Source organism: Epinephelus lanceolatus, chromosome 12 (genome assembly GCF_041903045.1).
Source record: "Epinephelus lanceolatus isolate andai-2023 chromosome 12, ASM4190304v1, whole genome shotgun sequence".
Taxonomy (NCBI): domain Eukaryota; kingdom Metazoa; phylum Chordata; class Actinopteri; order Perciformes; family Serranidae; genus Epinephelus; species Epinephelus lanceolatus.
Window position 1 is genome coordinate 14,099,082 of NC_135745.1, and position 15,263 is coordinate 14,114,344.

At 39.5% G+C, this 15,263-nt stretch overlaps 1 protein-coding gene across 1 annotated transcript in view; it reads left to right on the forward strand.

Moving 5' to 3' along the window:
* The first annotated feature begins 7,761 nt into the window (after positions 1-7,761).
* LOC117271807 (integrin beta-1-like) overlaps positions 7,762-15,263 on the forward strand; it is a 28,839-nt gene continuing 21,337 nt past the window's right edge. The window contains exon 1 of the mRNA XM_033650232.2: positions 7,762-7,902. The gene's annotated coding sequence lies outside the window, so the exon portion shown is untranslated. The remainder of the gene's footprint in view (positions 7,903-15,263) is intronic.

The window sequence follows — 15,263 nt, forward strand, 5'->3', positions numbered from 1 at the left end:
CAGGTGGCTTGCTGCAGCTGATCATACTGTCCAATCCTTGCCTCACACGTCCATTTCTCTCAAGCTAAAGTGGCCTGGAAATAACACACACACACACACACACACACACACACACACACACACAAACAAACACAATTTTATAACAAAGATGAGTTTACTAGCTAATCAGAGCAGAGATCCCACAGAAATGCCTCGTAAGACAATAGGGCTTGTTAGTTTCTTGATTCAAAAGGTAATTTACATTGAAAGTGCTGTTATTGTCAGAGGGATTTTGCCGCGGCTTAATTTGCATTTTATCCTCATTTTACTCTCTATTTGCAGCATTTTCTTAGCTGTCAACACTGCAAAAGGGCCTTATTTCCTGTGATCTACAGGGATGGATGCCCTCTTAACAACTTCAGAGTCTGCGTATTCTTCAGTGGAAAATTAGTTAAAAACCTGAAAACGATGAGCCTTATAAATATTGTACTAATAAGACTGCTTTGTTGTGTTTTAGCTTTTGTAGCTAAATGTGGTGTGATACTGGTCACTTGTTCATAGCACTGTATCGGTGGGAGGATTGAGTCTTGAGGGCCAGGAATTTTACCAGTCACTAACCTCGTCAACCTCCAGCAGATGTTTTACGTTCCCTCTGGGATAATAAACAGGAATATTCTGACTGAATGTTCAGATAATTTAATTGCAAAGACTAAAAAGCCATGAAGCAGGTGTGATCATTTGACAAGTTAGTTTAACTGTTTGTCCCGGTGTGGTTCCTGTTACGCTGCGCTGTAGAAGTGCAATCCGCCCATTTTTTAATGTAGCATGTGGTATTGTGTGAGCTCCAAATGTGAAGTTCATGACCGTCCATCGATTCTCAAATCTATCCTTTAAGATGAGGCCTCAGAGACACTTTGTTGTGAAAGAAATCCACCTCACTCAGTTTAAACTAAATCATCATCTGCTTGCAGTAATGAACATTTCCAATCAAATTCAAGTGCTCTGACTGTTGAGATGTTCATTATTCACTCTCGAGAGCCGCAATGGTTCAAAATATCAATGACATGTTTACAGCAGAAAGACTCAGACAAGATTTTAAGTATCTAAATTATAATTTCAGTCGAACAGAATGTGTTTTAATAAAGCTCGCTCCCCCTCGAACAAGAAAGGATGCTGCAGCACTAGATGTGAAAACAAATGTTGCACTGATATATTTAAAAAGAAAAAAAGAATCTGTGTTTATGATGTTGATTTACGAAAAGAGAGAGCGAAGGAAGGAGAGGACAGTGTTATTGTTGCTTCTTTTTAACACGGTTTCAGATGACGATGTTATAATTCTGAAAAGTACAATTTACAGAGATGTTTTTCATTCTCGAAAAAGCTTATATGCGTCTCTTTGAAACGTAACAGTTTTATTTACTTGGTATAATATCACCTTGTTTTTGTACTGTCACTGATGTACGTGCCATTGTTTTTTTGTTTTTTGTTTTTTTTGTATGACAAGAAGAAATGTTTTTTTGTTTTTTAAAATACTGCTTCTGTAATTTTTTGCTGTCTCAGATCCAGAAGAAGATAAAAAAACACAAGAAAGGAAATAAGGAAGTAAAAAAAATGGAAAAGCAGTGAGGCCTTAAGTGACTACAAGTATTGTTTGTACTTTGACTTTCTGGTCAGCACCCAGACTCATTTGTCTCTGTTGTCTCAGACTCTGATCATTGACTATTACATTCCAAAGAATTGGATCAAATAAATGTTTTAAGTAAAAGCTGCTCTGCTGTTTCTGTCCTACATCAGAGAGAATGGGTTGTTTTAAAGGGTCAGTTTGCATAAATCACAAAATTCTCTATTGGTATCTAGTAGGCCAAAAAGAATTGTGGTTTAATTTGTCCAGAGTTTTTATTGAAATGACATTTTATTGAAGAAACAGCCCCATTTGAAACAACGTGTCTTTTGGATTACCCTAAAAAAATGGAGACATCTTGTCTATGAATAGCTGTTGCTGTTAAATATCTTAGATGTCAATGCTGTGAATCACAAATGGAATTCTATATCTCCGTTGATATGAGGACACAGGTATCTCAAAACCCGGACAAATACAACCAGAAACTATCCTCATTGGCTGGGTACCACCAAGACAGGACTTCATCTGCTGAGGAAGACTGTGTGATCCAGTCGAAAGCTCCAGAACAGCAACAAATGGACCTGACAGTGACATCGCACTGCTGACTTTAAATCTAAACTTTTTTTGCTTTCCAAAATATTTATAGATCTGCTTTTGCCACTACTGACAATGTTACTGTTAGCCTCTCTGTTACCTTTGTGCACTGCAAGGCTGCTCCTCACCCCCACCCACACACACACACACACACACACACACACACAATATCTTGATAAATAAAAACAATACAAAATAAATATAAAAGTTGTTACCATACTGCTTTTGGAAATAATTATTAGCAAATGAAATTAATAAATTGCCATTATTATTAGTACTGGTTTCAGTTGTACGGTGTACTGCAACTCTGCGTGTGGTTTGTCCAAGTGGTGTTGCCGTACCCCAGCAGAACACGGCTCACTGGCATTCAACTAACATTAATATGTTAATTACAGTATATTTGTCAGATGGCTCAAGTGAAGTCTGAGCGTCAATCATTTACGATGAGTTGCATGTGTAATTTAAGCAGACAATATGCTGTATAGTTTATGATAAATAATTTGAGAGGAAATAAGTCTTCATCCCACCCCACCCCGCTTTAATATGACTCCATGGCTCAGGCCTTGGTGCACTGCATTGTAGGTCTTTAGAGTACATCCAAAGCACTGAGATATGACATGCACTCACCACATACTCAGCCTGTTTTGAACTGTGTTTCACTGAACTAAGGATAAAGAAAAACGGTAGAAATCTCCAAACATATGACAGGCCAAAACCTCTGAAACAGTCTTGAAGCTGGATTATATAATGCGTATAGTAGTAACTTTATGTTCCTGATAAGGGCAGGTCTCACTGCCTGCATGCTGTATCAGCTTCTGACCACACAGTGGCAGAGTTGCCTCTTGAAATAAGTATGTAGAACAGCAGCATGTCTCAGAGACGCAAACTAAATGCATTACATTTGTCATAAAACTGTCTACATCGACTCTGTGAATATTCTTTTGAGCTACATTAAAGTGAAGCATTCAGCTCACCTCGGCTCAGTCTGATCTCGTGTGAACTTTAATCATGTGGCTTCGGTTTAGGTGAGGTTTCCTGCCCAAACTGGTGCCACTGAACCACTTTTCCACGTGCTGCTGGGTGCAGTGTCTGCAGTGGGGCTTATTTGCTGTTTCATTTCTGTGTTGCAGAAAGTTTCAGTGCAGTGACCCTGACTTACTAGGTTATGCTACAGCCTGTCTGTGTGAAAGTCATGAAAAAGCAGGCATGTGAATATAGCATGAATATATCAGGGGTTTTTCTCAAGTTGCATCATCGGTTTTGAATTTTAAGAAACACTCTGACTTAGAATTCTTCTGGCATCGAGGCTGGATTATCAGATGACTAAAGGCCTTGGAGTGGTTCCTGGGGCTTTGTGCTACAACATACTGTACATGGTACCTATTCCTAGAAACATTTGTAATGGACAAAATTAAAGCTATGAGTGTGTGCGAGACTGATCCTGAAAAACAGCACTCAGCAAACTTCTCCCTGAGCAGATTATCAGAGGTATGTGGCAGGATGATTGTGTGGTGATGTAAAGAAATGGAGATGGTGACTCTTCATGTGTCATTAGGCCAGCTGGCAGCATCAGCTGTTACAGACTCATCACACATTTTACAGTGATTATTGAGGCTGTGTGGGAAGTTGGTCATTGACCAAGGTCTTTTTTAGACATCTGTGACTAGTTTGGAGCAACAGAGGTTCACAATAAAGTGGTTTTAGTTAATGTTACTATATCAAGGTTCTTTGTTGATTATTTCCCATGTAGCTTAGTGCTTCTCTTTTTGGGCTTTCCACCAAGTTGCATTCAGTTAACATTTAATTAAAGCATGTCTTTGCTCTCAGCTTCAGTACTTTTCAGATTACATGTAGACGAACCCCCAAATTTGGTAATTTTGAATGTTAGTGGTAAACTAAAGACTAGAATGTTCCTCTATGGGCTGACAAAGTTCTCTTACTTCTTAAGATTAATAAACAATTTAAAAAATTTCCATTACCAACATATGATGATCTCATAGAATATGACACATTCCTGTAAAATAAACCACCCAACAGTGTATAATTAGCACAATCTTAAACATCTACAGCAGCATAACATATGATAGTGCTCATCGATGCCCCTTGTGTTCAAACCATGAACTTGAACCAGGTGATTGTTTGAATTATCCTCTGTAATGAAAGAGGAAAATGAAGGAATTTACGGTGCTGAAAAAAAATCTAGCCTTTATTAAAGCCATTGTTTTATAACAATTCATCACAAATATAAAATTAGGATTAAACTGTGAGACTGGAATAGATTCACTTCATCACAATATGACCAGTCCAGGTTGAAGTGTGTAAGTGTTGTGATTCTAATGAGGAACCAAAGCCACATTGTGTGTATGTGTGTGTGTGTGTGTGTGTGTGTGTGTGTCTAATCAAAAACACCTGAGAACATATGGACTATAACATGTTTGCCATGCTAACTGTCTTTCTGAACTGTCACATGTGAGACAACCGTCCCCAGCTCATCTCTTGACAAACATTTGAAGCTAGCTATCACATGACTTTAGCTCGCTAACTAAAATTTGACTCAAATCAAAGCTACTATGTTCAACTTTTTCATAAGTGTTCGATTTTTAAACGACTAATAACCTACAAGCTTTTAATACAAACAACATCAACATGAAAAATTACTTTGACCCATAAAATTACAAAATATTTCCACAAAATGACCAGTGAAAAATGAACAGGATGCCAGGACAGCTATTTGATATCGACATAAGCTCCATTTCCAACGAGCAGTATGGCACGGTTCAGTTCAGTTCAGTACGCTTTTTTCCCGTTTCCACTGTGAAAAGTTGTGGAAGGTACCCATGGGACCGTTCCATACTGTCCCCATTTTTGGTCCCCCCTCTGTTGGGGTACCTAGCACACAGATCTGGTACTAAAATGTGGAGCTGTGAACACTGCAGTCCGTTGATTGGTCAATAGAGACAGTCACTCTGCTCAGGGTGGAGTTGTGGCTGGTTTTGAGGCTTCTGTAACCATTGTTCATACCATGGAGAGTTTTATTAGTAAACTGTAACTATGAAATGAAAGAATATTTTGCTGCCTCTTGCAGCAGCTGTTGTCGGAGATAAAAAAAAATAACTTAATTCACTGGGCCGGCTGTTGGCAACTTTTAAGGCAGAATGTTAATTTACTATGTTACTCAATGCATGAGATCACGACGTGAATCCATCTGCACACCTTAAATATTTCATGACAACTTTGAGCATTACTTCAAGCTATAGTGCGTAACTTCTGTCGCCTCCCAGCGGATAATGTGTTATTACAACTACTAAGCCGGCGGCACTTCTATGTACACAGAGTAACACTCGCTTCACACCTTGTACACAATGCTACACAACGTGGCGAACACCAGGCTGCTAACATTACATTACGTTCATAGCACCATTTCCAAGAAAATAATAAAGTACTAGGTCCAGTACATGTAACAGCAACACATACTACTCATAATATAATTATAAACCAAGTCACTTACTTACCCAACAGCAGCAAGGCAACATCGGTGTCTGCCCTCAGCCCAATTTCTTCCTTCAGGGCTCTCCACCGAGGAAAAGTGACGCCAATACAAATCCTTGTTTGCCTTCTCCGTTGGTCACTTTCCTTCTTTGCTAATAGACCTTCAGCCAAACGTCCAGGCCTTTTCTTTGTGGTAAGATCCACTTCTGAACCGTGTCTCGGCCGCTTCTCCGCCACGTTGCTTTCTCTTTCTACCTGCGCTCTACCTCTTGCTGTGACACTCTCCGCTCGTCCTCCCCCTCCCTTCTTGTTGTGAGGAAGCATTTCCTGTGCGCCAGCGCGGGAATGTCGCCGGTCTACACGCATACTAAAAATGATATATATTGAAAAATACAGCGTGATGTTAAAGGAGCCGATCGGCTTAATCAGCATTGTGTCATCTCCTCTAATAGTGGCTTGGGTGAAACAGACATTTACGGACCTGTAGAAGTTATGCACTATAGCTTTAAGATTTTATTTGACATACAAAGTAATGTGTAGATCTTCAAGAATTTATATTAATTTCAGCCGGGTCATGTGAACTGCATATATTCTAATCCTCACTTGGAGAAAAAAAAGGGTTGCATAGCATTGGGCTACAGCAACACTAAACCCCTGAGCCTGTCTTAGAAGGACTTAATGCACAACGCACAATGCACACTATTTTTAAGTGCTGGACAGAGCAGTGAGTGACAACAACCCCACCCACATTTAAGGGCGCATTCACACCAGGATAGTCCAGGGGACTCAGTTTGACTGAGCGGGGAATGCCCAAAAATTGCACACCTTCATTTGGTTCGGTTCACTTTCACACTGCACTTTTTAAAGCGGACCAAACCGCCTGGACAACGTCACGCAGTTACAACAGCTGCTCGTTTGGGGGCGGTACTGCCCGAAACAATCATTGACCAGGTAGAAAAAAAGCATGAGGAAGAAGAAAATTCGATTTGCCAGGACCAAAAACTGAAATTCATCCCCTTCAGCTGGCTTGCTCACCACTAAAACAATGGAGCAACACCAAATTTATGCAGTATTGGGGTTTCTGTTTTTACTCTGGTGTTCAAACCTAATTGTTTTTTCACTACACATTCACCCATGAGTCATGAGTCAAAATGCACTGCGTCTACGTCACGTTCATTCTTTGGTTCACCTCTTCTCTTTGGTTTGCTGCATAGTCTGTTTGCATTTCTCACTGTAAGCGAACTGCACCAGGGTTCACTTGCAAGTGAACTGAGACCCCTAGTTTTCAAGCGGACCAGAATTCGCTCTTTGGTCCGCACCAGAGCTCGAATGACACTCCAAACGAAACGACTATTCGTGGAAGTGGGCCAGGGTTCGTTTAAAGTGGACCAAATAGCGTCAGTGTGAGAGTACTGTTTGTAGTGGAAATGCTAGGGTTTAGGTACCATGTCTGAAGGGTTACTTTTGGTTCCAAAGGTACCATAGGCTACCGAAAGTGTTTGGTGGAAACGGGGCTTGTCACAGCACCCTCTAGTGTGGCTGTAATAAGCACCATGACAACCAACCCATGTGACCAACCCCAGTCTCCCCTATACTGAATACTTCTTCCACTACTGCTCAAACTGTACTTAAACAGCCTACAGTACTTGAGTTCCACGCTGTTCAAATGCTAATGTATCAGACTTTATTCTTCTTTTAATGTATGAATTTCTTAAAGTGATTTTTAAAATAAATTTTACCTATACTGGCCTCCCATGTGCATGCGTGTTTGTATGACCGTTCATCACATCCGAGGTGAGAACGGGTTGTTTGTTCCTTCGCCCTCTACGTACCGCTGCTCTTCCTGTGTAGGCGGGGTCTAAATAAGAAGAAGAGGTTTGTTGAACTGGGGCATTACCAAAAAAACGACCCAGCAGCAGCACCGGAGCTGCGGCTGTAGCGTGTTCGGACGAGCCGGGGACTACTCGCTCTTTATCTAATTTTTAATATTATAATATTAATACATGGTTGTTTTATTAAAGTAGCCGTTAACGTGTTGCGGTCGGAAACGTTACATACTCGGCGTAGCGGTGCGGTCCATTAGCTAAAACAAAGAGGACCCTTATAACAGTTTTAGCTAGTCTTCGCCACTGTAGCCGTTTTACTCGTCAAAAACAGGACATTTTTGGGGCTAATGTTACTCTGAATCAACGAAGACGCCAGTGTAGTATCAACACAAGGTAAGTGTTGTTATTTTAACCTATATTAGTTACATTTAACCAGTCTGCCATGTTTAGGGCCCCTGAAAACACTGTAAACGACAAAGGGGGAGAAGCGAGGAATGCCTGTCTTCAGGGGCAAACTTTGGGTGTGGATTAACGATAACTAAGCTAGCAAGCAATCGAAAGTTGTGTTCGTTTTCTCATACAGTGCGGTTTTTCAACAACACGACATATGAAATGTTGGCATATTTCAACCTACATCTCAAGTCTGTCCCTCAATAAATCTTAATTTGGGCTTTGTACTGGAAGTAGGCCATTGAGCCGCTTTGTATGGCCGAAGACGGCAGTATGGGTGGTTTAAAAGTGTGAGAAGATGGTGTTTATCAGTCCTGGATAACTGTTAACACCGTTATTATACATCCTTTAGACTTAACTATCAAAGAGACTTTAACACATCTTAGCCTTCTTTGTGTTTAAACTTACGGATGTGTGTGTCGGAAAACTGAAAATCTCTCTGTTGCTCTCATTTATGATCCTTTTGGTTACTTAGCCATTGTTGCCTTATTGTTACAGTGTCTTATAACCTATTTGATGATTTTATAAAGGATACATTGACACTTTTGTGGTTAATCTTTTACATCTAGTGCTCCCCTGACTGTTATATTAAAAGAGTTGTGAAAGGAAATGTTTGTCATCTCCTCAGAAGAGTCCTGTTTGCCTTTCTCTTATAGCAATAACTTAAAAACTGAAAAGAGAGCTACTACAAGGAAATTAGCACTAAGATGTTGTCTTGTGAAGTCTCATAGTTGTCTGAAAAAATGAAAAATACCATCAGAATCATAAATCAGGATTTATTTATTCCATTTCCTGGAAAGTGAAGATTGTATTTCAAAGCCACCTGGTTTTCTTTAGGAATGCTCATAAAGTATTCGGGTCCATTTGTCTGACAAGGCTTTTCTCAATTTGTCAAAAAAAAAAAAAAAAATTAAATTAACATGTATGTTGTAAATGTATGGAAGGAGCATTTGATTTACTTCACCCAAGACATTTCATACCTTTATGGCTAAACGTACACAATAAAGAATACCGAACAACATCACTTTGTAAGACAAAGTCGCAAACATTTGTGCAAAGTTTGACTTTGAATTAATATCCTGACACAAACCACAGCTGGACCCCAATGTGGTCAAGCTGCATTGTGGGCTGCATAAACTGTAGTTGAAGAGACAGTAAAACCAGATTGGTTAACCAGAATTAAGAGTCTCTTGTTCAGCCCTGCCCACAGCTCTGATTCAGGACTGTTGACTGTGCAGTATGTAAGCAGGACAAGATTGGTCTTGCCTGCCTCTCTCACTTCCTGTAAAGGAATTGCAGCCTGGGGGGGGTGATTTTTTTTTTCCTCTCTCCCTCTCTAATCTCAGGGAGCAGCTCGATGTGTTGAACTAGTAATCTGTGTTCACCAAGGCCTAATTTAGTGACATGGGAATAAAATGCTTTGGGTTAATTACTAGCCTGTCTGTGCTTATATACAGCATCATAATGACATAGCAACAGCATTGTATTAAGGTGAGAAAACACATGTCTTTGATCTTGTGGACTTTGTATGGATCACATGGATGCAGATAATACACACCAGGCCTGGTAATTGTAGACATGGGGGGAGCATGTCTGTAGACTAGACTCGGCTCCCTGTAGATCACTGACTCACTTCCCTTAGTTACATTGTTGTGATGTTTAAACAGAGTGAGCAGTGCTCGGCTAGGAGTGTCCGGGGCAGTTTGAAGGGTCATTCAGCATTACTCAACTCCAGGCCCTTACCCCGACGTGTCAGATATGAGTCATGGATGAGCTGGTCTTCCAGTGAAGGCCAGACAAATCATATGAGAATGGTAGCCTATGTTTGTAGATTTATGATCATTATCCCCACATGGTTCACAGCAGGGACATAAACGTGTCAAACTGTTTGAGAAGATGTGGCAAGAAACATTAGAAGATGGACAGATATATTTTAGGTCTTTAATTGAAGTATAGGATATTCCTGCTCATGAAAAACTTACCTGAAGAGAACAACAAAAAAGCACAATATTGGGAATGTATGATGAAGATTGATCGAAATGTGACCACTTGAGACCACAGTAAAAGAAAACTGTCATAAAAAGGAGAGACAAGGACCAAGCGCTGGAACAGTTAGTCAGATAATTGATCAGTAGAGTGACAGAAAATTGTCGATGTAGTTGACAATCAATTAATCCTTTAAGTGACCTGAATAACTTAATGTTTCCTGACATTATTCAAGACTAAAAACTTAATCGTAGACGTTTTTCTATATTAATCGATGATGAAAATAATAGTTACTTTCAGCTCTACAAGTAACAAAGAGAGACAGAGTTAATGAGACTAATAGATCAGAATATGCCACAAATTAATCCTCAAAATGCTATATTATTTTCATCACTTATATTGACAAAAGAAGGTGTTAAAAATAACTGTTTTATAACACCCAAGGGGAACAAGATGTCTCATTTAAAAGGCCTTTACAAATCACTTCATTTATTAGGTGTTGGAAATGGAATCCAGCCTTAGTATGTAAAAGAAAGCTTGTGAGGAAACAGCATTTTAAAACTTGACCACACGGGTTTCATCAAGTTTTTCAGGGCCAAAATTGTCATCATACTCACTCTACATCAAACTGACTGAGTAAACTCTGGGTTTAGGTTGGAAAGAAGTGGAAAAAGCACCCCATAGTTTAAAGTGACATAGTTTTTTTCCAAGACATAGTATGGGGCCAGTTAAGATGGAATGTGTTATCTCATCTCTCTGAGGAGCGTTGGGAGATCGGGATCTCCTCCACATGACAGACAAACCCAAACAGGTCTTGCAATTTGTTCTGCAACTAAGGAAAATATATAGCCGACTGACTTAACTTATGAGTGCGTAACATGCAGAGAATCTGATTTGTTGGATTTTCACATGGCTCTGATTTATCACTCTACTTTTTGCCACTGAAATGTAATGCTCATTAGTTTCTATACTTTATTTTCTTTTTTGAGATGCTGGTAATATATGTGTCTGAGATGTTATGGTCCACAATTGATTTATTAACTTTAAAGAATTTAACCAAGATAATATTAACCAACACATGCAATGCAAGCATTTTGCATCCCCTTACCTACCTTAAACTACTCCATTGGGTTCAAGTAAAAAAAGAAACTTTAAATTTTAATTTTTTACATCCTTGGTATGTTTATTGATAGCAGAAATAATTCAGACACCAGCTGAACACATGCATTGTTGTAGGAAAAGGACGAAAAACATTTAATATCATCCTGTCAATCAGTCTTTATAGTTGGCCCGATGTCAGCTGGTCAGTATGTGTTCTTATGCTTTGTCTCAAAAACATAGATAAAGAAACAGGCTTCACCTGGTAACACCCATCTAGTTTGACAGCAGTTTTTTAGTTCATGGCACATGTCAGCTGGATAAAGGAGGTATTCCTGTGTGTAGGTTGGGTTTCCTAAAAAAAAATGCTGTGTTTGCAGTCAGAAGCGAGGTGTTCTTCCTGATCCTTCAACAGCCTGTTAAGGAGGAAGGTGCTGCCTGGGTGTGGTTTTAATTACGGGGATGGGTACAGAGTCATGCTGAGTTGTTTGGGTACCTAATGGACTGGGAGTGGACTGTGACTTTCAGCACCAGGTGGGGGCCGGCTGGCTGACCGGGTGGCAAATAGAGCCGGGGGGATGGGCACCCAACTCAGTTTGTGGACTACCAGATGACCCACCCAGCGGGAACAATGCTGACTTGTGTTGAAGGCCACCTTTCACTTTGCCTGTTTGCCACAGAAGTTCTTGGTACTTTAGGGTAGCATTTATTATTTTCTTATGATAGCATGCATTATGTGGCAGACAAAATTATGTTCATAGCTGTTGCATAATGGCAGCGCTCAGGTTCATATTGTGAGTTGAGATATGCATTACAAAGTTAAAACACTGTCAAGTAACAAAGTGAATATAAACAGTGTGAAAAGTTGGAGATAAAAACCACAGCCATAGGAAGTGTGTATAAGCAAAGCCAAATGTGGAGCTGACCTCATTTCACAAAATGCTATTTCTAGAATCACTTCTCATAGATGATGTCAAAGTAGAAGTTGAAACAGGAGCCCAGATCAGCCCTGAATCAGATTGATTTCTAGTTGTACGGATCATTGAATAGCTTGAAATCCTAATGTGATCATTTCCAGAGGTAAATATAAAGTTTGTTGGGCTTTAGGAAATTAGTACCACAATATACTGACATTTTATAGACCAAACAATGAATTGAGTAAATAATCAACAGATTAATTGATGATTAATAGTACTCATTAGTTGCAGTAATGGTGCCGGTCTCTTCATATTACAGTTTTCAGCAGTCCATTAGAATTAAATGCGCTGTAATAACAGGATGTTGTTCTTTCTCTTTTGTGTTGCTTTACATAGACAGATGCTTGCAATGAAGGTTAGTGTACTGTATTAGTATTGAATGCAATTTGCAGTTGAGGTAGGAGCTTGTGTGGGATAGTTTTGAAGTGATGCACAGTATTTGAGCAACAGCAACAAGGTATTAAGTATGTAGGTGTGGGGTCATTGTTCACTTCTCTTTCCATGAGCTAACCATCAAGGGTTGTGATGCACAGTGTGGTTAACCTCTAATCGCATGAAACGAGGAACCACTGAGAAACCAGCCAGAGTTGTGGTAGCTTTTGCAATTACTTCCAGTTTAATTTGTCTGAGTCGTGCACAGAGATAAACCGTGGGAACTGGCTGTTTGCATTTTTTGCACTGCTACTTCTTGCTTAATTGTTTTAAGAATTCATTAATTTCGCTAATTTCTTGTTGTTTGTACCAATGCCATCTTGCATAAACTTTGCACTCGAGAATGGAGTGCATTGTGAAACTGGCTTGTTTACTGAATGTGAATTTTCAGCAGGGGAAGCAAAGTATGTTCAGCAGGAAATTGTTTCTTTAGTTTCTCTTCTTATGAAGAAGTTTCCCAGAGGTGGATGTGGGGGGAAGTGCAGAAATACCATATTTTAAAGATGTTAGTATTTCAAGTATTTTCTAATTCATGTTTCTATGCATGTTTCATGTTTGTCATAAAATTCAGTCCCAAAAAACTGTCCTGGTATTCATACCAAAGTCAAAATGTTTGTGACAACCTTACATATACTCAACCATATGGAGAGACATTATTAGCCCTATTTGTTGAACTGTGGTCATCCACAGTCTAAACATGGACTTTGGTAGATTACTAAACATTCACAGATGTGCCTTGCCCCACCTTCAGACAACACAGGGCTTGTCTGTTTAAAGCCATATGAGTTGCAGCAAGAAGTCATAGAGGGGTCAGGAAGTCTGATAATCTGCAGATTCTTAAATAATCTTTCTTTTGATCAGATAACGCAAGTCTTTTTTTAATTGAACAACATTCACCAGTTAATCAGACTTTTTTACCTGGCTGCTACCAGCTTAGAACAATGCACTGGTTGTATTAACTTTAACTGACATAAATACCTACACATAAAGCTATTAGTGCAGTATTTCAGAATATCATTGAGTGCCTCTTTTAAGAGGAAGTCTGCTTCCCCAGACTTTGCATAGTGAGTTTCCTTAGTTGATAAATGTCAATAACCGCACTGCGCTCACCGTCAGAGGAAAGGGTAAACAAAGAGGTAGTGGTGACACATGTCTGCACAGTCTGATTCAAAGCCTGTATGTTCAGTTACTGCTTTCAAGTATGACTGAAGCTGACCCTGACTTGGGAAAATAGCAAATGAATGTCCAGCTGGTGATTATCACACTAAATTCAGCCTTGTGTCTGACTGATTGTTGTGACTTCCCCACACTAACTTTTTTTGAAATTGCAACATACTGTTCCCATTACTCACCATAGTGCAAATACAGCATATGAAGCAAAATCTAAACATTACAACCTTAATGAAGGTACGATTTATTGCAAAGTTGTTACATGAGATTGCAATAATTGTATCTATGTGTACCTAATAAACTGGCAACTAGGTGTCTTTGGTATTTATATCAGTTAATACTGTGATTAAGTACATTTTCTGGAAATTCAGTTTAAAACTGTCTCTAAATTGAATAAACAAGATGGTGAATAATCCCATGAATCAAATGTTTAAAAAATCCAGAAAATCTAAGTACTTTATTACAGTGGTGTAAAAACGTTTAAAGCATTGCCAGTCTATATTATTAACATGCAGTATTATCTACAATGTCCTGATAAAACCAGAGGTATTAAAGAGGGAGCTACCGCAGTATAAACAGTGTTTAAAAATCTCTGCTGGTTGGCGAATATTCCTCACCTAACGATCTGTCATATCTCTTAACTCTTATTCAGAATCAGCATTTATACAGATACTCAGTTTTGCACTGATCGCTATTCAAATTGCAGTTTGTCAAGATAATTACAGCCTGCATACTTTCTTGAAATTTTACACTCTCAGCATCCATTCTCAAACTGTCCATCAGAAATCATCTCAGTGCGGCCTCTCATTCACCAGAGAAACCGGAATGCCACTGTCACGTAGGCAGAGATGTCGCACAGGGAGTCGATTATTTTGCAACACAACTACATTTGTGAGCAGAAGAATGCTGTCTGTGAATTTACATCAGAGAGAGAGAGAGAATGTGGCTCTGGTCCCCGAGGCGTACTTTCATACTGCAGATTGAATCAAAACACCTCTGACCTGTCTGAGACTGATGGCAGGCGGTGGACCAAAACAAGAAGTCACAGCAGAGGATTGCGTTTCAGTCGGCTCTCCTCGGCAGCTGTTGGAGGAAATTCTTGATAAAACATTTCGTCTGTAGGTGAATGACCCCTACTGCTGGTGTTGAAAGCGGGGCTATTGTGTTGGTTTTTGGCAAGCAGGTAGTGTTTACACGTTAAAACTGCTCTATAGAAAAGCATAATAACGGTAAAAAAAGAGACCAGTGATTCTCTCCCTGTTGCTGTGGCAGGTTTGATTTTGACATCTTTTGATTTACTCCTCTGCGAGAACATGATGTCCTGCCAGTGATCATACGTCACCAGAATTTTAGGAAAATACATTAATCTACAGGTTCTGAGTCACCAGACCACACTACATTGTATAAAGCCAGACTTTATCAACCTGTCTGTACCAGACTTTCATGTCTGTAGAGTTTCATTTTCAGTATTTGTCACATTAGTGCTATGTTGTTTTCCGTTTGGGATGGGTTGTCTTTTTTTTGCCCTTAACCATTCAGTCCGAAGTGCCATATTTGTCCTGCTAATGTCATTTTCAAGCATTAGTGATAGTCCGTTTGCTAGGAGCAGTTTTTCAAGTCTATTACTTAGAACAACTTGTA